Here is a 24,162-nt window from a genome sequence, read left to right as displayed (position 1 = left end):
AGTGACAGATAATAGAGCGTGTGTGTCCAGGAAAAACTGAGACAAAGACAGACAAGAGTACGAAAACATATGTACATGTGAGTGAGCAGGAAAGAAAGAAATCAACATAGTAACAATTGGATTTTAGGAGGGAGCCACTTTAGTATTTGCAGAACCAGAATAGTTATTATCAATAGTTTTAGTATATGTGTAATAGTATAGTATTGTGTGTAATAGTATTACACACAATAAAAATTAAAAGCGCACACACACACACACACACACACACACACACACACACACACACACAGTGAAGTAGCTTCTGCGAGGTACCGGACCCTCAAACTGTGCTGTTAATGTGTAACTAATAGGGATTTCTTTGGATACTGAACAAATCTGAACCTTTGTCATCTTGAAACAAACCTCGGATTTGTTATGGGATGCTTTAAAATACCGACGGGATCAGAGGCTGATGTTAGAGGTCTACAGGAAAATAGAAAGCACAGGTGTAATTAATAACATTAATGACTTCATTCCATTTGGCTGAGCCTGTTCCAAGGCACTCATTAGGCCAGCGTAATGGGACACTTAATGGGGTCGAGTTGTTAATGTTATGAGTTACATCTGTGCTCAGCGCTAGACTGGGACAGAAAATCGGCCCCAGTATTTTTGGACCAGGCAGATAACAAAAGTAAATAAATGTACATATTTCATTTTGTTTGATTATAGATATTGAAACAGGGCTTAATCAGGTTGGTACAGTTACTGTTGGGTTCTTTCTTTTTGCACAGCTGTGACGATAGTTCATAGCTACACTTTAGCTGTTAGCATTAGCGGTGGCTCATGGTCAAATTTTACCTGAATCTCTGATTCTCTCCTTTGATAATTATGCCCCACCATCTGTTTTCTTACTGTCATGTCATGACTTTCCTCACCTCTCCACGGCTGGTGTAGCAGCAGCAGCACCTCCTGTGCCTGCGAAGCCTGTTTGCTGGCTGTTGTTGGTACTACTGTTAACGGTGCGGCAGTCCAGCAGCTAACGTGTCGGTTAATTTGACCCATTTTGCTGCATCTATTTTTAGTTTCTTTTTATTGTTTTTCTCTCCGCTTCTCAGCTCCACCTTTTCCCCACTTCTGCCACACTTAACGTTTTCTACAAGCGGTGCGAGCGCTCAGCGAAGGTAGGAGAGGGCCCGGCCAGTTAAAGTCAAAGTCAGATTTATTTATATAGCACATTTAAAACAGCAACTGGTGACCAAAGTGCTGTAATTTTAAGATTATCAAAAGAGATAAAACATAGACACACATGATCAAATTTTTAAAAAGAAGCATAAAATAAGAAGAAGTAGTACAAACTCATTCTGATTTAAAAGCCAAGGAATAAAAGTGGCATTTCAGATGGGTCTAATGTTGGGGAGGTCCTGATGTGACGGGGCAGTTTGTTCCACAGTTTAGGAGCAGTCACAGCAAAGGCCCGGTCTCCTCTGGGCTTTAATCTGGACCTCGGGACAGCTTTGATCCGCAGACCTCAGCGATCTTGCAGGAGTGTACCAATTCGAGACTTCCGGTTGAGCTTTGATGGAGTAGGACGCGAGTCTGGGAGCTCCCGCCGATTTCGATTAAATTGTTATTTATTCGCGCGTTTTGGCCGTATTTTCAGTCCTGTTTTGGTTTGTGGATTGTCTTGTTGAGAAGTTTTACTCGGGCCGGCGTAAAATGGCAGCAAAAAATGTTAAAACCCGCAGTACTATTCAGACACAACTGAGGCCTAGTTTGCAAACCGCGACCACACCCTCGAGTGAGCCGTCGTCTCCTGCAAAGCCCCCCACATGTCAAGCTAATCCTGATATTGAGGCTCTCAAGGTCGAGTTGCTGGCTTCGCTGAGGAAAGATATCACCGACATCTTTAAAAAGGAACTTCAGGATACTCTGGGTGATGCTTTGTCTACCATTAAGTTCGACCTGCAGGCGGTGAAGACGCAGCTGGCGATCGATAAAGCTGCAAATGACGCTACCATGTCTGAGCTAAAAGGTACGGTGAAGGAGATGGAGCACGCACTTACTGTCTGCTCTGATGATATAGCTGAGATGAAAAACACTATCAAGGGTCTCACAGCTCATGTAGCCAAGCTGGAAAGTAAGTGTGAAGATTTGGAGTCCAGATCGCGGCGCAACAATGTTAGGATAGTGGGAGTACCGGAGGGCCCTGACACGTGCACCACTGCCGCCGTAGCTTCCTTGCTAAAAGAAGCATTTGATCTGGGGAAGGAGCCGCTTTTGGATCGTTCGCACAGGACCCTCCAACCCGCACCTAAGCCTGGCGACCGTCCACGAGCCATTGTATGCAGGTTTCATTACCACACTGACTGTGTCGACATTTTACGACGTGCTAGAGAACGCCGACAGATTAAAGTTGGAGATCGGACCATCTCAGTCTTCCCCGACTACACCGCCAGGGTGGCACGGGCTCGTGCTGCATTCAACACGGTCAGGCAGCAACTCCGTGGCATTGACGGTGTTCGGTATGGCCTGCTTCATCCAGCGCGACTCCGCATCACATATAAGGGTGTCGAGAAGGACTTTGTTTCGGCAGAGGAGGCCAGTGATTATGTCAAAACTTTGATTTCTGGGTGAGCCTCGTTAGCTCCTCAGTTTGATACTGTAATGCTGCTAAGGGTTCACGGTCTCCTTAGGTTTAACGCCACCCGTGCATTGTTTTCTTAGGCCATTGTGCTGGTTATTGTACTGTTGGTGTGCTGGTTCCTTTTATTTTCATTGTTATTTATTGAAACTGGATCATATAATATACTCTTGAACTTCGGACCAGTCCGGCACAATCTTCTCCAAGCTTGCTGCATTGATTTGCATAGGACTGAGTTGTTTTTCGTTTCTGTTAAATTTTTATTTATTTATTTTTTTGTTTGGTTGTTTTTGTTTTAATTGTTTATCTATTTATGTATGTTGTTTTTGTTTTTTGTTTTTTTTAAATTTTATGCACTTTCGGTGATTTGTTGGAAAGTTCTCCTTCTGAGGAAGTCATATTTTGTACTGTGAGATCTTTTTTTGGTTGGTTGGTTTCCTTTTTATTTTTTCCCTTTTTAAAAAAAACATGTTTACTGTTACGCGCACACTGTTATGCTGTAGAGAAGTTGGTGAGAGGTTATTTTTCCCTCTCTCGCTTTTATTTTTATTTAGACAACAATTAGTCCAGTCACTTCGGTGAATCATTTTTGCTACTTTGGGGGTACACTGCTGTCTCCTTTGTTCTGTTCTGTGGAGACTTGGGGGTGTATTTGTGTTCAGGGTTGGGTTGGGGGGGGGCTGTCCCATTTCGGCTCTTCATGGCCACTGGCATTTTGGTTTGGTCTTTTTCCTCTTCCTTTTTGTAAATGGTTAATGGAAATATAGACCCCAGCATTGCTGGGTCAGGTATGCCTCTTAGATTCATTAGTTGGAATATCAGAGGTATGGGTAACCCTGTTAAGAGATCTAAGGTTTTTACTCACTTGAAACGTCTAAATTCTGACATAGCATTTTTACAGGAGACTCATCTTCGCATTAAGGATCATTATAGGTTATATTGCCCTTGGGTAGGTCAGGTCTTTCACTCAAATTTTAATTCGAAGGCTAGAGGAGTGGCCATTCTCATTAATAAGAAAGTTCAATTCACTTTGACCAATGTTGTCGCTGATAGGAACGGTAGATACATCATTGTTGCTGGTACCCTAATGCAGAAAAAGGTTTTGTTGGTAAATGTATATGCCCCGAATTTTGATGATGCTGAATTCGCTAATAGATTGCTGAGTAACATCCCCTTTCTGAATACACATTTGCTTATCCTTGGTGGTGATCTGAATTGTGTTTTTGATCCAATTTTGGATCGATCTAGTCCTCGTAATTTGACTCAATCATCTATGTCTAAAACATTCTCAGATTTTATGAAACAGAATGATCTTGTTGATCCATGGAGATTTCGCAACCCTTCAATCAAAAAATTTTCATTCTTCTCTCAGGTCCACCAGTCTTATTCCAGGATTGATTATTTTTTCATCGACAGAACTCTTAATTCATGTGTTAATTCTTCCGACTATTCTGGTATTGTAATATCTGATCATTCTCCTCTGCTATTGGATGTTCATCTTTCTACCCATAAACGTAGCCCTCCACTTTGGAGATTTAACTCTCTCCTTCTGGCGGATAAAGAATTTTGTGAATTTATTTCAGGCTCTATTGAGGAGTTCTTGTCCTTCAATCAGGATGATTCTGTCTCATATTCTCTGCTATGGGAGACTCTTAAATGCTACCTGAGAGGTCAAGTTATTTCTTACTCTGTCCGTGCTAATAAAAAGATTAATGCCAGGCTTAAAGAACTTATAGCTGCAATTAGTAACCTTGATCAAAGTTATACACTGAACCCTTCTCCAGAATTACTGAAGCAGCGCCTTGATTTGCAAGCAGAATTTGATCTTATGTCAACCAAAGAGGCTGAGCACTTATTACTACGCAGTCGTGGCTCATATTACGAATATGGTGACAAGGCTAGTCGCTTGTTGGCACATCAGTTACGACGTCAGGCCTCCTCGCGTGTGATCCCCATTATTAAACACTCTGATGACAATATTACTACAGATCCCTTGGAAATTAATTCTACCTTTAAAACATTTTACTCTTTGTTGTACAGGTCCGAATTTCCCACGGATAAAGCTAAAATGAATGCATTTCTTCATAATCTTTCAAACCCTGTTATTGGTGCTAATGATGCGGGGCAATTGGACTCCCCATTATCTGTTGAAGAAGTATTAAAAGCTATTACAGCTATGCAGTCTAATAAAGCCCCGGGCCCGGATGGGTTTCCAATTGAATTCTATAAAACATTTATTGGTAAATTGGCACCATTGCTTTTGTCTGTGTTTAACGAATCCTTGGAAACCGGTTCATTACCACCTACTTTCACACAAGCAACCATAGCGCTCCTTCTCAAAAATGACAAGGACCCAACCTCCTGTGGTTCCTACAGGCCATTATCTCTGCTTAATGCCGATGCAAAGGTATTGGCTAAAGTAATTTCATCTCGCCTTGAGGATGTGCTTCCTCGAATTATATCTGAAGAGCAGAATGGCTTTATAAAGGGACGGCAATTGTTTTTTAATACCCGTACACTCTTTAATGTTATTTACTCAAAGCGTCTATCTGAACTTCCTGAACTTGTGATTTCTTTAGATGCTGAAAAGGCTTTCGATAGGGTGGAGTGGGAGTACTTGTTTGCAGTTTTAGAGAAATTTGGTTTTGGTGATAAATTTATTTCCTGGATTCGGCTTCTTTATTCGTCCCCTAAAGCCAGTGTTCATACTAATGATGTTTACTCTGATTATTTCGCGCTGGGTCGTGGTTGTCGTCAAGGTTGCCCTTTGTCTCCCTTACTCTTTGCCATTGCCATCGAGCCTCTGTCTATTACATTGCGATCTTCTTCTGTATTCAGGGGAATCATCCGTAATGGAATTACACATAAAGTATCATTGTATGCGGATGACTTGTTATTATATATGACTGACCCCGCATGCTCCATCCCTGCTGTTTTAAGTATTCTGGAGAACTTCAGTTCGTTTTCAGGTTATAAATTGAATTTGGGGAAAAGTGAGTGTTTTCCTGTTAATACGGCAGCACGTCAACTTCAACAGTCCGATCTACCCTTTCGTCTCAGTCCGTCTGGGTTTAAGTACTTAGGGATTAACGTGACTCGCTCTCTAGCTGGCCTTAAATCAGCAAATTTGTCTCCTCTTATATCTAGGGTCACATCTGATATTCAAAGATGGGGTAATCTCCCCCTTTCTTTAATCGGTAAGATTAACGTTGTTAAAATGAACATCTTACCAAAATTTTTATTTTTATTTCAGTCAATTCCCTTATTTTTGCCGAAACATTTTTTTGTTTCACTGGACAAGATTATTGGTTCTTTCATTTGGGGAGGGAAGCCACCTAGGGTCTCTAAAACTTTGCTGCAGCGATGCAGATTTAGTGGAGGACTTGCATTACCTAATTTTTTAGTCTATTACTGGGCCGCTCACATCCATAAACTTTGCTACTGGCTAAAATCTTCTGGTTCCTCGTGGTGTAAATTGGAGCTATCATCATGTAAGGGCTCTTCTTTACCGGCTTTGCTCTATTCCTCTTTACCCGTGAGACCCTCTCTGTACACTGATAATCAGGTGGTTCTTAACACACTCAAAATCTGGTTTCAGTTTAGACGTCACTTTAATTTTGTAATGCCGTCTTCCTCGGGTCCTCTAAGCGAAAACCATTTGTTTCCCCCTTCACTTTTGGACTCGACATTTTCAGTGTGGTGTGACAAGGGTATAAAACAGTTCAAACATTTATATGTGGATGGTGTTTTCGATAGTTTTCCCAACTTGTCTTCTCGTTACAATCTCCCTGTTACCCATTTGTTTCGCTATTTTCAAATTCGAAATTTTGTTGCTAAGTGTTTCCCAAATTTCCCCTCTTTACCTCCAGAACAGCAGTGGGAAACTACGTTATCATTTGTTCCTCATCACAGAGGAACCATTTCGAAACTCTATGATGCTATTCTGTCTTTTAGTAACCACTCTAATGTTAAGCTTAAGCGTACATGGGAAGAAGAACTGGGATTTCGAATACATGAGGAGTCTTGGGAACGGGCTATAACGAGGATACGATCTTCCACCTCCTGTGCTCGTCTTGGACTTATTCAATTTAAGGTCATACACAGGGTGCATTTCTCTAAGTCTAGACTTTCTGAATTGTATCCAGAAGTGGAAAATAAATGTGATAAATGCCATGGTTCTCCTTGTCACCTTAGCCACATGTTTTTTCTGTGCCCTGAGCTACAAGGTTTCTGGACAAGGTATTTTGCTATTATGTCAACTGTTCTTGGGGTAACTCTTCATCCTTGTCCTCTGATTGCTGTGTTTGGGATTCCTGCTCGCTCACTTACACTTGATTCCACACAAAGGGATATTATAGCCTTCACATCCCTATTAGCGAGACGTCTAATATTGTTGCATTGGAAGTCTGCTAAGTATCCTACTATTTCCCGGTGGCTTAAAGATGTCATGTTTTTTTTAAAACTTGAAAAAATTAAATATACGTTGAGAGGTTGCACAGCCAAATTTTTTCACAAGTGGCAACCCTTTATCTCTTATTTTGCTAGTCTAGAGGTATTGCCTGTTTAAATCTACTTTTGTTACTGTTATATTCCTCTAATATGTTTGATGGTTGTGTTGATCTGTGTGGGACTGGGGGGGGGGGGGGCGTTGTGTTTTGTTTTTTTGTTGTTTTTTTCATATATATATATATGTTAATTTACTTAGGAAAATTAAGAAAGGTTGATTGTATTTCGGTAACTGCAAGTACTGTTTTCTTTTTTCAATAAAAATATTTTCAAAAAAAAAAAAAAAAAAAGAAACCTGACAAGTGAAACATGAAAGAAATTTCAGGCCTAAAAAAAAGAACTGTCTACAGCAGATGATGAGTATCTGAATGGCAGGTCCTTAAGAAATAGGAAAACAATCCAGTAAAGACCTGAAACGGGACCTGAGATGCATCTGGACCTTCAGCTGATCCCTCTTCTCTTCACTGAACCCTCATCGAGAATGGTCTCAGTAGAAAGGTGACTGTCAAGAAGACGTCCTTAAGGGAAACCGTGAAAAAAGGCTGAGTTATGTCAAATTATGCAAGAACTGGCCTGAAATGATCAGTTGACAGGTTTTATGGAGTGATGAATAAATATTTGAGCTTTCTGGTCCAAAAAAAAAAAAAAAAAAAAAAAAAAAAGGAGTGTACCAATTCAAAAGATCAGAAAGGTATGAGGGTGCTAACCCGTGCGACGCCCTAAAAACGAGAAATAAAATCTTAAATCAAATTGAAAACTAACTGACAACCAGTGTAAGGATGCTGGTACGGGAGATATGTGGTCTGACTTGCGTGCATCAGTTAGTAACCGTGCTGCAGCACTTTGTGGGCTAGCTGATGACAGACTGACACCTGAAGAGAAATGAAGAGATGTGATTGGGCAATCCAGTGATGGATGAAAAGGAACGAATGGGCTGCTGTCCTGCTTTAATCGCCGGTGAGCAGCGACCCTTCGGGCCGGTCCGTTGGCCCAAAAGTGCGTCGGCCTGCTGGCTAAATACCCGGTATACCAGATTACCAGTCCAGCCTTGTCCGTGCTTTTCTTGCTCTGTCTTAATTTTAAGGTCTTTATAAAATTTAGATTTTTTGGGGGGGGAAGTGTGTCGTACAGAAATTATTGTTATAAAGATGATTGTGAACAATATTCTATAAATTGTTTAGCAAACAAATATTGGGTGGTTCTAAAGTGAGTTTGTCAAATGTTCGATTCTGTGACTTTGTGGTCAAAGTTTTTGTAGTTTTTAATTTTTAGCTCTGAGTGTGTTAAACACGATTAAATACTAATAAACGAATAACATTTTGTTGTGCATGTAAGCTGACTTAGTGCGATCTTTCTTTAGCACTGCTGTTGCAACAGCAGCATTTTATCTGTACAGGATATCGAGTTGCATCATGGAAGAGCTTAAAGTCGTGAATGATATTTCCCAGCATTACTGACTTGTTGTCATTTAGTGTTGAGTATCATGGAAAACCCTTTGGCACACCTTCTGAATCGCAGACTTTCTACGTCTTTGATCCTCTTGTGTTGTTGACCACTGTTTGGTTATGAATGTGTTGGATTTTGTGAGAACAAGAGAGCTGAGCCAGGAAGGAACCAGTTTGTCTGAATGAGACTGTCTGTCTCTTTGACATCGATGTCAAAAACTTCTAGGATCACATCCAAGCTGAGACAAGTGGTCACTCGGACTTGGAGAACGTGGCACCGATCCAAGCTTTGATGTTTCCGCTGTTAAAAGTTCTACATGGAGACGTTTATCAAAGGTTGTTGCATCTTCATGAACTGTAGAATGTTTTTGTAGTCATATTTTCAGCATGTTTTCTGGTTTATGTTGTGTTGTCATTGTTGTCATTGTCATAAATCTCAAAAAATGAGAACAACTGAGAGTGCGAATGTGTCATATGATGGTGGTGGACACCTCATTGGCTGATCAATGAATCAAGTGTACTAAAGAAGTGTTAGGGTAATGAAATGTAGCTGTGTTAAAGCAGGGCCTGCTGAAGTCTCTGGATGAGGGTCATTTTTATCGAATAACTTTCTAGAGGCAGAGCGGAGTGGTTCACCTGCCTGTAGTGTGACTTTGAAGGAGACGGCCAAATAGACCAGGGGTGTCAAACTCAATCGCACTGGGGGCCAAAACTCAAGGCACACTTTAGGTCTCGGGCCAAACAAGATAAACATTTATTGAACACACTAAAACATGTATTTTAAACATAAATATGAATAAAAACAGACAACTTAAAAAAATAAACTTTAACTTGGCATCATACATGAGCTCAAAAACTCTGTTGAGAACTTTTCCCCAACTCAGCCAGCGGAGCTCTGTATGAAGGAATGTCGGCAAACTCTGAATCTATTTCCCACATAAAAGACTGAAACTGACGGTGATTTAAACTTTTGCTCAGATCAAATTTACGGCCTGTGTCACGGTGATCATTACATGCTCCATTTTTAGGACTTTACCACACATCCTTTCCTGGTGTGTGATGCAGTGATGTGCTGTTAACTCACCGGTACAGTTCTCCTGCATCTTTACTCGCATCCTGCGGACTAGTCCGCTTTTTTCACCGCACAGCACCGGCGCTCCATCTGTTGTAAGTCCAACAAGTTTGTCCCAGGGCAGTTTCACGTCGGTTACACTTTGACATACGTTTTAAAAAATATCTTTTCCTGTTGTTGTCCCGTGCATCGATTTAATGTTCAGTATTTCCTCTCCACGGACGAAGATGGCCAGCTGTGCAGTGTCCATCAGGTCTGTACTTTCATCCACAGCCGAGTATGCAATAAAGTTTTTGCTTCTTTCACACAACTGTGTTCTTAAATCAGTGGCCGTCTCACAAACCCGATCAGCAATCGTATTTCTGCTCAGGCTCACATTTGCCAAAATCTGCGTTTTGTCTGGACACAAGCCGTCGCACAGCTTCATCCTGCAGCTCTTCAGAGCGGTACCGGGCTCATTTGGCTCCTCTGTTACAATAAAACTTGCTTTCACAACAGCTTCACTTTGTGATTTTGCTCTGGTGACAAACGTCTGCTGAAATGTCAGATTCTTCTTTAGCTCTTCTACTTCCTGTAGTTTCTGCGTTTAGGTTTTTCAGCTTATCCTGACGTTTTGTCTCGTAGTGCCGTCTTAAATTAAATTCCTTCATTACAGCCACGTTAGCTCCACTAATAAGACGCACGGCTATACCAGCATGTCTGTAAACAACATTGAGAGTAGCATCCTCCTCTCTGCCCCATAATGCTCTCTGGTTGCTATGGTAACACGTGAACATTTCTTTCAAAATAAGACGCACAGCTGCAACACAGGAAAAAGACCCCAGGAAACTGAGTTAACGATAAAAACCCTGAAAACCAGAAATTTCACACCCGAGCCTCAACTCTCGCGGTCGGGTACCAAATGACTCACGGACTGATACCGGTCCATGGCCCAGGGTTGGGGACCGCCGATGTAGGTAGTATCTTACTTCAGCTGAAGACGGCAGTGCTTGCAATAAAATCTGTCACTTTAGGAGACAGTGTGAACAATTTTTCAAACCTGTGAATTTTTTGTATCTCTAAAATTATAGAAATATGATGTCTTCAACTTGTTCATCCACATTTAGCTCCCTGACTCGGGCCTCATTAATTCACAGATAGTTTTACTCAGCAGTTTTATGTTTGACATGCAATGAAAGCTAAATGTGGCTAATGGCTAAGAAACGTAGGCTCGGCTTTTGGACTGACACTGAAGCACCTGCTTTCAGCTAACAGGACCCAGCTCCCCTCCCATCAGCACCATGGGGAGGAGAGAGTTTAATCATTCAAGTGAGGATATTCTAATGTTTTGTAGCTTGCACATGCTAATCGCTGCTCTCTCTTTTGTCTTGCAAAGCAGTGCCGTTGTTGATGTTGTTCCAGAGCCAAGTACATGTGCACAGCTTGTTTCAAGCAGAGAGAACTTTAAAGAATACTTTGATCCTGATTTACTTTTCCCTGTAAGCAAAATTGCCCAGAATTCATCTTCAGATTGGATACAGTATGTGCGTACTGATTCTGTACGTTTACTGGATACGGCTCCTTTGACTCTCTTTCCACAACTTATCTGCATATATATCTCACTGAGATGAGCAGGGGTCAAGGGTCAGGGCTAGGCCACCAGAAGCAGCTCGAAACATGCTTCACAGATTCATTTGGAGGTTTGCTGTGCAGCTAGCATGTTATTTTTTAACTTAAATTGTTTAAGGGATTTTAGTGGACGAGTCTTTTAAGGTCCATTCTTTAGTTTTTAACAGTTTGCCCAGAACTGTTAAGCACTGGTGGACGAAGCTAACGACGCGAGGTCATATGGCAGACAACGGAAAACAACTTGCATAATTAGACGTTAGAAAACCACTAAAAATATGAATTATTGTATAGAGTCACGACCACACCAAAACATTGGTTTGTACCATCTGTAGGCTATAACATATGTCCGTGAGTCGTCATGAGTCTTTGATCCTCTGGTTCCAGTGATGTTTACATCAAGAGAACGTTCCTCAGCTCTGCAATTTCAGACTGACGAGAAGGGTGTCTGTCTAAAATAGTCTTAGCATCTGTGTCACAGACCTTATCTGTTATTATTCTACATTTTATTGTTCTCTCTGTGATATTTCCCATACCGCTATCCTCCATACCGCATTACCGCTAAGCTGCCGTCTCATTTTTGGTTGCATGTGGTCAGTGAAGTCTTTTTGGCTCTTGGACACAGGTCGGTGACTCAGCTGCCACTTTTCGTCGAGTCTTAAAGATGTACGACGTCACTGTCAGATACTGTTGAAAGCATCTGTAGCGCATTAAAGGAAGTAGCAACTTGATTCCTGAATGTTAATCAGTATAAACTGTGTTAAATAAGAGGAATTCTGGTGGGTAAACAGCCGTCAGTAATTAGAGGGGAGGTGGAGTAAGAGTTGGAGACGACCACATTTGAGAAGATCTCAGGATGAGACACACCACAGACGTTGTCAGTTAGACTGGGGTTTCCTGCAAACACACATCTGCCACACTGTGTAGATCTCCGTCTGTGACTGTGATAAGAGAACTGCTCATTGACTGGCTTAGTTCTTTAATGAAATCATGTTATTTTAAGTTTAGTGTTACCTGACTTTCTAACCTTACAAATGACACTTTTATTATGGAAGAATTGTTTTCTAATATTTGGTAAGCAGGGATCAGGATGCACTCGCTGATCCAGCCTAGCCAGCCAGGCAGGCACTGGAAGGTCCAGCCAGACAAATGCTGCCCATTCTGTCAGCTTGCTAGCAAGGGCAGTGAGGTAGATAATAATTGGCAGCTTGATTGTGCCATTGCCAATAATGTCGGGGGGGGCATCAGATCACCGTGGGCATCAGAAGTCCCCAACAGGACCAAGAGAAAAAGGCTCACACAAGAATGACCAGATGTAAAATAAGAATAATAATATTTCAGTGTATGAGGAATAAAAATATGTTTTTAAACCAAAATTCTAAATTTGACCTCTGCATTTTTTTTCTTTTACCACAGACGCAAACACAATTCAAAAATCTATGAAGGTAAGAAGAATAATGTCACGCAAACCAGAGAGAAGCAGCACCAGAAAGGCCAGCAAGGCAAGAATTAAGACCAAAGCCTGGATCAGGCTCTTTATGGGATCCCTGAGTGACAGATACTCGGCTGAAATTACACATGAGATCTCCACCCCACTCGAAGCTGTCCAAGTTTTAATGTAAGTCATTTTCTTTCTTTAAGTATTTAAGTCAAAATAGGTGTGAAAGAGATTCTGGTGTCAGATTTAGGGATGGGTACCGGTATCCGGTGCCATGATAGCACCAGTTCTGACATAAACCGTAGTAACCAGACCGAAAAGCAGCGCACATTTCGGTGCTTTATTTTCCTGAGCTGTGATACACTTTAGATTCTAGCCAATCATTTTACGTTTCCGAGGACAGTAGGCGGGTCCAGGTACGTACGATCTTTTAGAGCAGAGCTACAGATTAAAAATGCCCAAGGCGAAGCAGTCAAAAGTCTGGCTGTACTTCACAGCAAAAGATGCAAACTCAGCAGCATCAAGTGCTTTAAGCTGATACTGTGATACTGTCAAAGGAGGTAACACCTCGAATCCGATGAAACACCTGGCGACGCATAGCGTTTTTTTTTAAAAGCCGAGAAATGCACCGTATGATAGCTTGCTGCGAGACCTCACACCGAGCACATCTACTGCGGGTAGAGGAGAGTCCTGGCCCCTAGCCCTGCCAGTGTAGCAGAAATGATGAGGATGATGATGCAGCAGCAGCCGTTCTTCTCTGCGTGAGTAGCTTAATGTTGTTCGTGTGTAATTTACGTTGAGTAGGCTAACCACGTTATTACATTAATGCATGTAAGGTGAACTAGCAAACACCGTCGTAGCTACATGCGGCTGTCTTCTTGTTTGATGGCAGATACTCCCTTCACCCTGGCCAAAAAGGCTAAAATGACCAAAGAAAAAGAGGGAAACAGCTAAACATGAGAGGTTTTTGGACAAAGTTTGTGTTTTTCCATTGTTTAAGCACCGGCACCATTTCGAAAGTATCGGTTTGGTATCGGATAAAACCTAAACGATACCCATCCCTAGTCAGATTTCACCTTAGCAAAATATAGACATCCACATGTAGATGGGCAGTAAGGCTCTTGATGGTGACTTATGCTATGGGCTTGAAGTTGGCCTTTAGTTTTGTCCGCCACATCCCCATTGAGTTCCTGATGAAGGCTCTTAGGGTCCTGTTGATCCTGTATAGGTCTAGGCATTCCAGGATTGAGTCATAGTCCTTCTTGTAATCAATCCAGGCGGTGCACCTAGTCCTGCAGTCCTGGCTCACTGGTACACTGGTGCAGCTGGTGTTTTGCACCTCTGGTATTCTTGCTAATCCCTTTCTGTGCCGCATTCACAGGGCTGGACTGGCCATTGGGCGTACCGGGCATTTGCCTGGAGGGCCGCTCGTGATTTTTCGTTTTTATGGGCCGATGGGGTTTTATTTCTTTTCTTTTTTTCAACGGTATAAATGAAAGCTGGTGGATTGGCCAGTTGGTCATGATCGACTCTGGGCTGGACCAATTACAGCCGAGGAGGTCGGACTTTAAACTTGAGGTGAAAAGGAACACGGTTTGTCCCGCACTACTTCAGCTAGAAAGTTGCTAATTCAATCATGAAACTGATCGATGATCAGCTGATCGGCTTTTCTCTCTGCGCCGGAAAAAGGAAACCAGCGGATGTCGCGCTAAACAACAGCAGCACGTTTAAGCTTGATCAGCTGTTGTTAGAATTTATTTAATATTAATTTCTAGTATCAGCTGATGTTTGCTGGAGCCACAGCTGTAAAGCTGCTGGTCATGATGTCGGTTTGGATATGTGGTGAGAGGGAAACATGAAGATGAAACCAGGAGATGTCCTTACTGAATCATCAGAGCTGTGATGGAGAAACAGGTTTACCTTTAGGTGACATGGATGAGTTGAAGTTATGAACTGTTTCTGAGAGACAAATAACACCAGGATCCTTTTCTAAGCAGCTGACAGCTGGTAACTGTGCAGGGGCGGGTCTAGCAAAGTGTTGCCAGGGGGGCATGTAGGGCATTAACAGGGAGAGGGGGGCACAAAGAAATACTTTCTTATTCTCATTTAAAATGTCTCACTTTGAATAAATAATTATCTGAATCTTACAACCAAAGTTTTCATCTGATGTAAAATGTATAGAAATCCATTATTGTATTCAGTAAATATTAAGTCTAGTATATATCCTAGTAAGTTATAGTATTCTTTCCTTTGTTAAGGTACCATCTGTGCAGGCTGCGATTCTGCTGAAGAAAGATGTTGAATGAATTTAATTACTGGAGAAAAATAATAGATTTCTGTGCATTTGTTTTATACGTGCATTAAGTTAAAATCGGTTTTATCAGTTAAGCATCTTGCTGGGAGTTGGCAATCCTATTAGTGAGGTATATGTAATTATAAATTAGGTTGTTTTATATTTTTGCTAAGTACTGTTTAGAATAGCAGAATCGTGAGGATAGTGAGGTTTAAGTTTATTATAAAGGCTTTATGGCTTTAATACCACGGAGGGCCGGTCACTGGTCAAAATGCCCGGGCTGATTATTTTGTCCCAGTCCAGCCCTGCCCACTCATGTATTGACCCATGTGCCTGTTAAACTAGTCCTTATATATATTGGATATTGGGAGCCTTTTGTTTAAAGACATTTATCACTCAGATCACTCAAAGTTGTGGAGTGGAGGAAAAACATTCTGGCACAAGATCTGTAGTTAAGTCGTCCATATTTATGTCGCCGAACTATTTGGTGACCACTGAAATTGAGACCTCCTGTTTAGACTGTGGGAACTGTTGACAGGAAACCAAATTAACCAACATTTCAGCTCCTCACTGTGAAATAAACAGTCTCTGGGATGCCATGCAAACAACTCCTTCTGTAAAATATTAAAGAAATGAAGCAGCTACGGGAATGAAAGTCCACCTAACACTGTAGTGCAGGTGTATTAATTTACATGATTTTTGTGCTTTTGAGTGCCTTTAGTTCATCCATTGATACCAAAAAACAAATCTTCAATACCAGTGTGTCACCCTCTGACAACTAAGCCGACTTTGATGCAGCTGAAAATCCAGTTTATTACACTCTGCCTTCTCACAGTAATGCAATACTATTACTTACACTGACTTTGTGTGTGTGTGTGTGTGTGTGTGTGTGTGTGTGTGTTTAAAGGGGTACACTATAGTTGAGGCCTACAGGGGAGAATGCTGAACCTTAGATGGCTTGACCTTATTTTAGATAGTCATGGTAGCATTTTCTGAGCCACAAAATTGCTTGGCATCACTTACGTTAAATATCAAATTATAGGTCTTCAAACCTCAAACCAGTTATACCTTAGGTGCAGGAGCAGGTGTCACGATACCCTTCTTCAAGACATTGGTTGTTTCAGTGGATTTCTCACCTGCCACACAGGAAGCCTGGTTTCGATTCCCAGCCGGTGCAGGAGCTTTTTTTTTTTTTTTTTTTTTTTTGAAAAACATCAGTTACCAACACAATATGTGCAGATATGAACACTTTACAGCTGACTGTAATGTTCTGGAAACTTGTACACATCTCAGGTCCCCACCGGTTTATGAAGTGCTGGGGCTAACTGTGCCCGTGTGCTGGGAAGGTAACGGAAGGTAACTTCCTGCTGCAGTAATACCGGGATAGCTCATTTTTCTTTTTAATAGTGTAATTTTATTCAACTTCAGATTCAGAAACAATATGAATTTGGCCAACAGTAGAGATTTTGACTATCCGGTCTTTAAGTGATGACGTGATAAATTTTGCTTCCACGTCCAAACTACTCTGCATTTATTAAGGCTACTGTTTGGTCCGTTTACAGCATCCTGCCATGCGATTACATTTGTCTCTAACCATCAGGAACCTTCACGTTAACTTTTATCAGTGGAAAAAAAGTTAGCTTGTTTATATTATGCTAACATAGCTATGTAGCTAGCGATCACGTAGCACATCATTATATACCAGCTAGCCCAACTTCAGTAACCCTACAAACGTCACTGCTGTTTAGTTTACTGTCTTCATTTATGTTGGAAGTGATAGCAGAGCCGTACGTTTGAATTTTCTCAGAAATCTCTCAGTCAGAACATGCTATATCATGTTTAGGTGGAAGCTAGCGAGCTAACTTCCTGCTAACTTCTAACTCCATTAAATTTCATAAATTGTGTTTTCATGGATGCCTGGATGTTAAACTTAATTGTTACACCTGGTAAAGCAGCAACGCTGATCATTTTATTACAGGTGAAAGAATTTAGACATTTTTTAACTCTCAGTGATGCTGGTGTTTGTTTGACTTTGGGACCTGCAGCGGAGTTTGGGCCCAGAGATGGCTAATAAGGTCAGACTTAAAGACCGAATACTGCTGTACCGCGATAGTGCATGTTGATGATGTCATCAAGCTGCGCCTGTTTTGGTCAAAAGCATCGCAGTGGCTGCAAGCATGGAGCTTACACGTGGGGAGGAGGAGGTGCTCATAAAGAAGACCGGCGCGACGTCGGTCACATGCACCTGGTTTGGGTTTAAGCAGTCGGGTGTTAAGCAGAAAAATATCATCTGCAAATTATGCCGGGCGACAGTAATAGTGAAGAGACGAAGCACGTTTTGGAATATGAGGAAAACCCTGCACTCTCCACAAACGCCCAGTCAGTCAAGTGGAAAGAAAAAAGAGGCCCTACACACCAGCAGACTGATCTTTTCCAAAGGCACAGTTTGCACTTTATTTTAAACAACTTAGAATTTAGTGTTTTACTGATATTTAACTTTTTTATTCAAAAATTGTTGTGCATTTATCTTCATTTTTATTTGTAATGTAAGAACTTTGTGTTACAGTTTTTGGAAAAAGATCTGTTACATCGTAAAAATTATTTGAAAAGTTTTGTAATTTAAAAAATAAAAAAAACCTTTTGCACAATATATGTTCTTAAAACGGCATGCTATACTGTTCAGTCATTCTGACACACACACACACATACATATATATATATATGAAAATAATATATCGCAATATATATCGTTGCTGCATATGCTTTGAATTACACTGCAATATGGATTTTAAGCCATATCGCCCAGCCCTATCTCCACCCATCACACCTGAGGATGATGTTAATAAAACCTGAACCAAACAACGCATGATGGGATAACATATGACAACATGTGTCCAGTAAATTGACCTTTTTCCTGAAACTCATTGAGCTCCTTGGACACAAATCTTTGGCGACTGCATTTGAGGTTTCCATCTTTGTGAGACAGACGCTGACAAGCCTCACCTTTATGTACGTCTGAGCTAATGTTGGACAATTAAAGTTAGCAACCGCTACATTCATGCATTCATTATGTTGCAATTTGTGCTGTGTTCTTACTTGTGTTCTTGGTTGAATAGCATTGTTGTGTTGCCCTGAATTGCAGCACTCTCCACATGACTTGTTCACCTTCTGTTGTGCAACACATTTAAATTGTGTTGTCTGTCTGTCTTTTAACACAGTGATGCTCATCTTCTAGCTGTGCGGTACAGGTAACAGCAGGCACGTCGTCACACAGTGATTTGTGGATCGCTTGGTGCACTTTTGCTTTGCCTTCTGTTGGAGAGAACACATAACCTGTGAAGCCTGAATATGCCTTATTTTGACAGGTTAGGACACCGACTATAACATTAAAGAGTTCACCATTAAGAACAGTGTTGGTGGTCCGTCTGCTTCACATCTCAACATAGAACAAAAGCAGTAGAATAACACATGAAGATGAAACCAGCTGTCAGAGGGTTTAATGTCAGAGCCAGACATATTCTTATATACCATAAAATATATGAAAGGTCAAAATCAAGGTCATTTCCACTAGGTCCTGTAAATAAAAGTACTTTGCTATAATAAACCGTTATTCTAGTGTAACTGTTTCATTCTTTTCTCAATTGATTTTTTTCTTATACTGAGAATAAGAAAGATTCTAAATAGAAGTAACTGACTATTAGATAAAGCACATTGTTGATCTGATTAAGCAACGTTATTCTGAAATGTGGTCAACTTTGTTTTTTGCTAGTTCACCTGTAAACCAGGTGCTATGAGCAACTCTGAAAGTAGAGTGTTTTCCGGCGAGCTGACATCATGGACTAAACACTTCAATATCATGTTTTTTAAGCTTAAATTATTCAGTTTGTCTACGTCTGCTCTCTTGTATGAAATGTGCTTTAGTGATGATTGGACTCGTGATGCTAAATGTAAATATATTTAGTGTCATATCCTCTCCATCAGCACTTTGTCTTTGACTGCTGTGGAGTTATAGATGTAACTGCTTGTTAAAAGCTTTAAAGCTCAATGCAAAAGATGTGAAAAATGATGTGTGTAGGTGGGAACACATTAAATGGAAAACAAATTAACGCTTACTGATGCTACTGTAGCAGTAATAAGGTGTTAGAGAAGAGCTTGTCAGCAGTGGTGATGAAATGCGTTCAAATGGCCCCTCTGGACATGACAAATAAAATGCAGGTGTCCAGAGGAAAAGATCCAGCAGTGGAAAGCACGATGGTGTACGTCAGGACCTTGACACGGGGAGGAGAACCTTTCCCCTTTAGCTGTAGGCTGTGCTGTTTATCTGAAGGGCAGGAATTCAGAGGAACAAGGGCACTGCAGAAACTAGAGGACTTTGATTTAGTAGCTAACTTATATACAGTCAATCTGCTTCCTTCTTGCCCACTCCTGAATGTTCAACACCTCAGTGCTGAGTTTCCCACCATCCTCATATAGTCTCCGAGAGTAAACAGCGCATAGACGTAAATAGTAACTCCCTTGCTGTAGTTTAGCTCACTTCCTGTTCACTTGCCCCTGGGCGAGAAGGCACAATGACGAACACCACCCACATTAGCTCCCCTAGCTGGCAGTCAGGCTGACGAGCAGGGTGACACGGGGGTCATTTGTTTCTGTCACGAGCACAGAAATAGTGTCCCAACTCCTCCTGGGGTGGACAAAGCAGGCACACATTCATTGGCCTGCAGCCTGGGCGGGATGTACTCTTGTTGTGATTACCTGCCTCTGCAGAGGAAGGGCTTTCTCTGAGGACCTATGGAAAAATGCTGCCGTCTGCCAAGCGCCATGATTAGCACCCCAGCCAGTTCCTGGGTCAGCTCAGAGGGCAAAAGTGTCTAGACCAGCCAGGGGGATTTCCACAGGCTCGAGCCTGAGCTGTAATTATTACTGCTAACAGCAGAGCCCCAACTCTCGGGGCCCAGTTGCACTTCATGCAGTTGTGCAGAGTTAAACTCCATTCAGTGTGCGGTGGGAGTCAGATCAGACATTGGCTTTACATATGGTTTGAATATTGCATTGTTAATGGCCCCAATTTTTCATTGAGTCGTGTTATTTGATGTGAGCAGATCAAGAGTTGGGCGGTTGGAAGCCAATTTGCTGATAAGTATCGAAAGTTAAATGTAAGAAAACTGTAGCTCTGGAAAAAAACAAACTTGATTGATTGGCGTTGCGTAGCTGTAGGGGGCCTCTTCTGCTCATTTCAGGATCTTCTGCCTTTTTTGCAGTGCTCTTACGCATCATTGTACTTTACAGAGTTGTTGTTGTTGCCAGCAAAAGCACAACCAGTTAATGGTTCGGAACTCTGGCTTATCTCGGCCATCAATGCAACAAAAGCTACAATTATCTACAAAATAAACTCACTTCCTTGATTGTTGGACAAATAATGCATTAAACAGTTCCAGATAAACCTCTGTGTTGCCAGCCCCTGTGGGGAAGGAGAGACTTTCAGGCCACCAGAACTGGAAGAGCAACTCATTGAGCTGCTCAGGAAGTGCTTTGGTTCCAGTGCTTCATAAAATATGAACACCTTATATAAGCAATTATTATTTGAAAAAACACTGTTTCATTCTTCATGAAAAGAGCTGCAAAACATGCCCCTGATGCTTTCTACCTGCCAACAAACTGAGCATTTCTTATATGTCAGCGTTTTTTTCTCTCCCGGAGCCTTCTTTATATAGGCTCACATGTTATTTTTGGCTTTTTTTCTGACGTCCGCCTCCTCTCTCTCTGGCCCTTCTCCACGAGGGCCAAGAAAGCCTGGCACTCGCCTGAAGCTCTCAGCCAGTCCTGGGCAGCTGGGATCTGGGGGAGCTCCCTGCAGTTCCGCAGTGTGCTGGCAGCCCCCTTTCTCTTGCCCCCGCTACTTTTAATTCTGCCTTTTTACTCCAAGCCAGGCCCAGAATACAATACAGAGGAGCCCTGTGCTGGGAACAGAGACACACACCCTTAGGCGTGTACACACACATCCACACTTTTATAAACCATTGAAAGAGACAAGACCAAAGGCGTAAAGAGGAGCAGACGCCTCTCAGATGCTGGGCTTGGCTTCGTGTGGCACTCGACACAGACGGCTGCACACAAGATAACTGTTGTTTATTGTTTATGGAGGGACCCTCTGCCACACTCCGCGCTCTCTTCATCTGGAGACTCCTAAAGGCCCCCGGCCAAGAGCCACGGGGGAAAAGCAAACTGGAACTCTGTGTATCTACTGTATGTGTGCAAGTGTGTGACCGTGTGTGCAAAACGATCACACGTATGCAGTTGTGTTCACACGTTCAGCTGGTACGTGCACTTGTTGTATCTGGGACTATTCTTCTGCGACTTCCACGTCGAGTATGTGTTGTTTGTTCAGCGAGGGGTTAAGGAAGCCATATTCTTCCACTGTGGTATTAGTCACAATAAAGTTATTACAGCAGGCCAGGGTACGCTTCCACTCGGACCTGACAAGTGATGCAATTCTACTATATTATGTAATAGATAAGTAATTGCACAGCCTGATTGAAGTACCTGCGGTTATTGAGCGGCACCTTATCATCATAGTGATATATCGCTAGGTTTCGCTTTCTTACGGTCAACGAGTGCTGCCGTAATTAACTTTTATCCTGGAAAGAAAACGTAAAATATTACGATGTCCGCTCCTCCCAGCCATTGTCCATGTGCTAAGCGATACTTCTCAGTCTGTGCCATGTTGTCAGACCATGAGAAATTCCTCCCTGATGGTGCATGAAAGCACTGTATTATCTTTTCACATTACCAACAATGTATCAAAAAGTCCATATTCGTCTTATAGTTGATATACTTTTTTTGGATGTCCCTCAACCTTTTACCAAAATGTGAAGTTGGTAGGAAAGAGGCTGCAGCTGGACAATTATCAGTCTAATGGCGGTAGAGCATGAATAGCCGGGTAGCCCTGGGCACTGTGAAAAGGTCCTGCTGACGACTGCACCGGCGGGGTCGCAGCCCCTCCGCGAAAGAGAGCGAGAGTAAACAGGCGTAATGGGGAGAGACTAAAAGAGACTTGGACTGTGTTCTTGTAAATAATTGCATTCATTGTTCTCTGCCACTGTTGGTTATGGTCACAAGCTGTTTGGTAGGCCCCTGTCTGTCTGGTGCTCACCATGAGCCTGGTGTCAACCCCTACGCCCGCAAGGGGAGCGACTTGTGCCAGGGGTGAGGATGCCAGCTCCCTGACCCAGTGGCCCTGCGTCTGATGTGCCCACGCCAGGAGCAAACAGTCCCTATGCCTGCTCGGAGACTCGGGGCGTGCTGTGCGCATGCTGCTCCGCTGTTAAATAAAGCTGGTTCAAAGAGCACATTCTTGCCCCTAGCGCAGCAGCGAAATAGCAAGCTTTCTTGCTTGTAGTGTCAAAGCACCAGATTGTTTCACTTTATTGCTTTGCCTTTATCTCGGCTGACCCCGCTACAATCTGATTGGATGCACCGTGTTATTAGACTCTGTTGTTTGCTATGGGAACAGCAGATGGCTTATTTGGACCAGATTACCTGTGCACCTTATCTTAAGTGTAGAATTTGTTCCAAGTGCTGAAGAAAGCTGTTTGTCCACATTGTGTATGTGGTGCAATACAGTTGAGCTTATCTGGACGTTAACACCCACTCATACTGTAAACATCAAATATTTAACCGGTGAAAAACTGTTGTCATCATTATGCATGTTTTATTGACTGTACTGTGGCCATAATTGCTGTTTGAGATTGGCCATTAAAATCTAGCAGTAGATAAGACCGTTACTATGATGACCGCAGCAAAATTTTAAAGTGGAAGCAGACTGTATGAACTGTGAATGGTAGAGCCAAATGCAGACACAAAAGAATGTGGAACAATACTTGATATTTAACAAAAGCAGAGCCGTTTAATAAGGCAGATTTTTTTTTTTTTTTTTTTTTTTTTGTGCAAAGTGCAAACAAAAGGCAAGACAAACTGATGAAAACTAACCATTAACCTAAACTGGGAGAACTAAAAAAACAACATGAAGAACCCTGACATGACACGGGGCGACCGTGGCTCAGGGGGTTGGGAATCGCATCTGTAACCGGAAGGTCGCCGGTTCGATCCCTGGGCTCTCTGTCCTGGTCGTTGTGTCCCTGGGCAAGACACTTTACCCTACTTGCCTACTGGTGTTGGCCAGAGGGGCCGATGGCGCGATATGGCAGCCTCGCTTCTGTCAGTCTGCCCCAGGGCAGCTGTGGCTACAACTGTAGCTGCCTCCACCAGTGTATGAATGTGAGAGTGAATGAATAGTGGTATTGTAAAGCGCTTTGGGTGCCTTGAAAAGCGCTATATAAATCCAATCCATTATTATTATTAGTATTATTATTATTATTATTATGACCCTGAACATACCTGGACAGGAAACATGGCGAGAAACAACAGACGACCTGCCGACGAATGAAAGAAAACACACAGACTAAATACACACAGGAGGCGATCAAGGGAAGTGGAAACACAAGGGGAAACAGCTGAGGCTAATCTGACATAACGAGACAAAGAAAGCAAACCTGCACGCAGACTTCCAAAATAAAACAGGAAACACCATGGAATGACGTAGACATGATAACACAAGCTGGACAACATGAACAAGAACACAACACAGAACACCTAAGTGAAACGTAACTAGACTTAAGGCAACCAAATGTTGCCTTAAGTCTACATTTGGTTGCCTTAAGGCAACCAAATGTAGACTTGACATATGTTACTCAACATATGTCAAGGAATAACTTAAGAACTGAAAACGCAAACTGAAAACGCTGGGTCAGAGACCCACGATCGTGACAGGAACACTGTGACAAGTCACTAACAATAATGATTGTTCGGTAGCTATCTGGTCTTTAAGTCTGAAGTTACTCCAAGCTTCAATTTAACAGAGTTAGAAGTTAGCAGGAAGTTAGCTCGCTAGTTACCTAAACATGATATTGCATGTTCTGACTGAGAGATTTCTGAGAAAATTCAAACGTACAGCTCTGCTGTCACTTCCAACATAAATGAAGACAGAAAACTAAACAGCAGTGACGTTTGTAGGGTTACTGAAGTTGGGCTAGCTGCTATATAATGATGTGCTACGTGGTAGCTAGCTACACAGCTATGTTAGCATAACATAAACACAGTGAAGCTGGAGAATGAACGCTAACTTTT

The 24,162-nt window shown here is 42.1% G+C and overlaps 1 long non-coding RNA gene across 1 annotated transcript in view; it reads left to right on the top strand.

Annotated features, from left to right (window-relative positions):
• The window catches only part of LOC146664481 (uncharacterized), a 120,948-nt gene that overhangs the window by 58,239 nt on the left and 38,547 nt on the right, over nt 1-24,162 (top strand). Inside the window, exon 2 of the long non-coding RNA XR_014912477.1 lies at nt 12,665-12,866. This is a non-coding gene — a long non-coding RNA (uncharacterized LOC146664481). The remainder of the gene's footprint in view (nt 1-12,664; nt 12,867-24,162) is intronic.

This window comes from Rhamphochromis longiceps, linkage group LG7, assembly GCF_057381845.1.
Source record: "Rhamphochromis longiceps isolate RC_006_pf linkage group LG7, R_longiceps_female_GT1.1, whole genome shotgun sequence".
In the NCBI taxonomy this organism is placed as follows: Eukaryota; Metazoa; Chordata; class Actinopteri; order Cichliformes; family Cichlidae; genus Rhamphochromis; species Rhamphochromis longiceps.
Note: the sequence above shows the minus strand (reverse complement) of the source record. Positions and strands in the feature narration are given on the sequence as shown.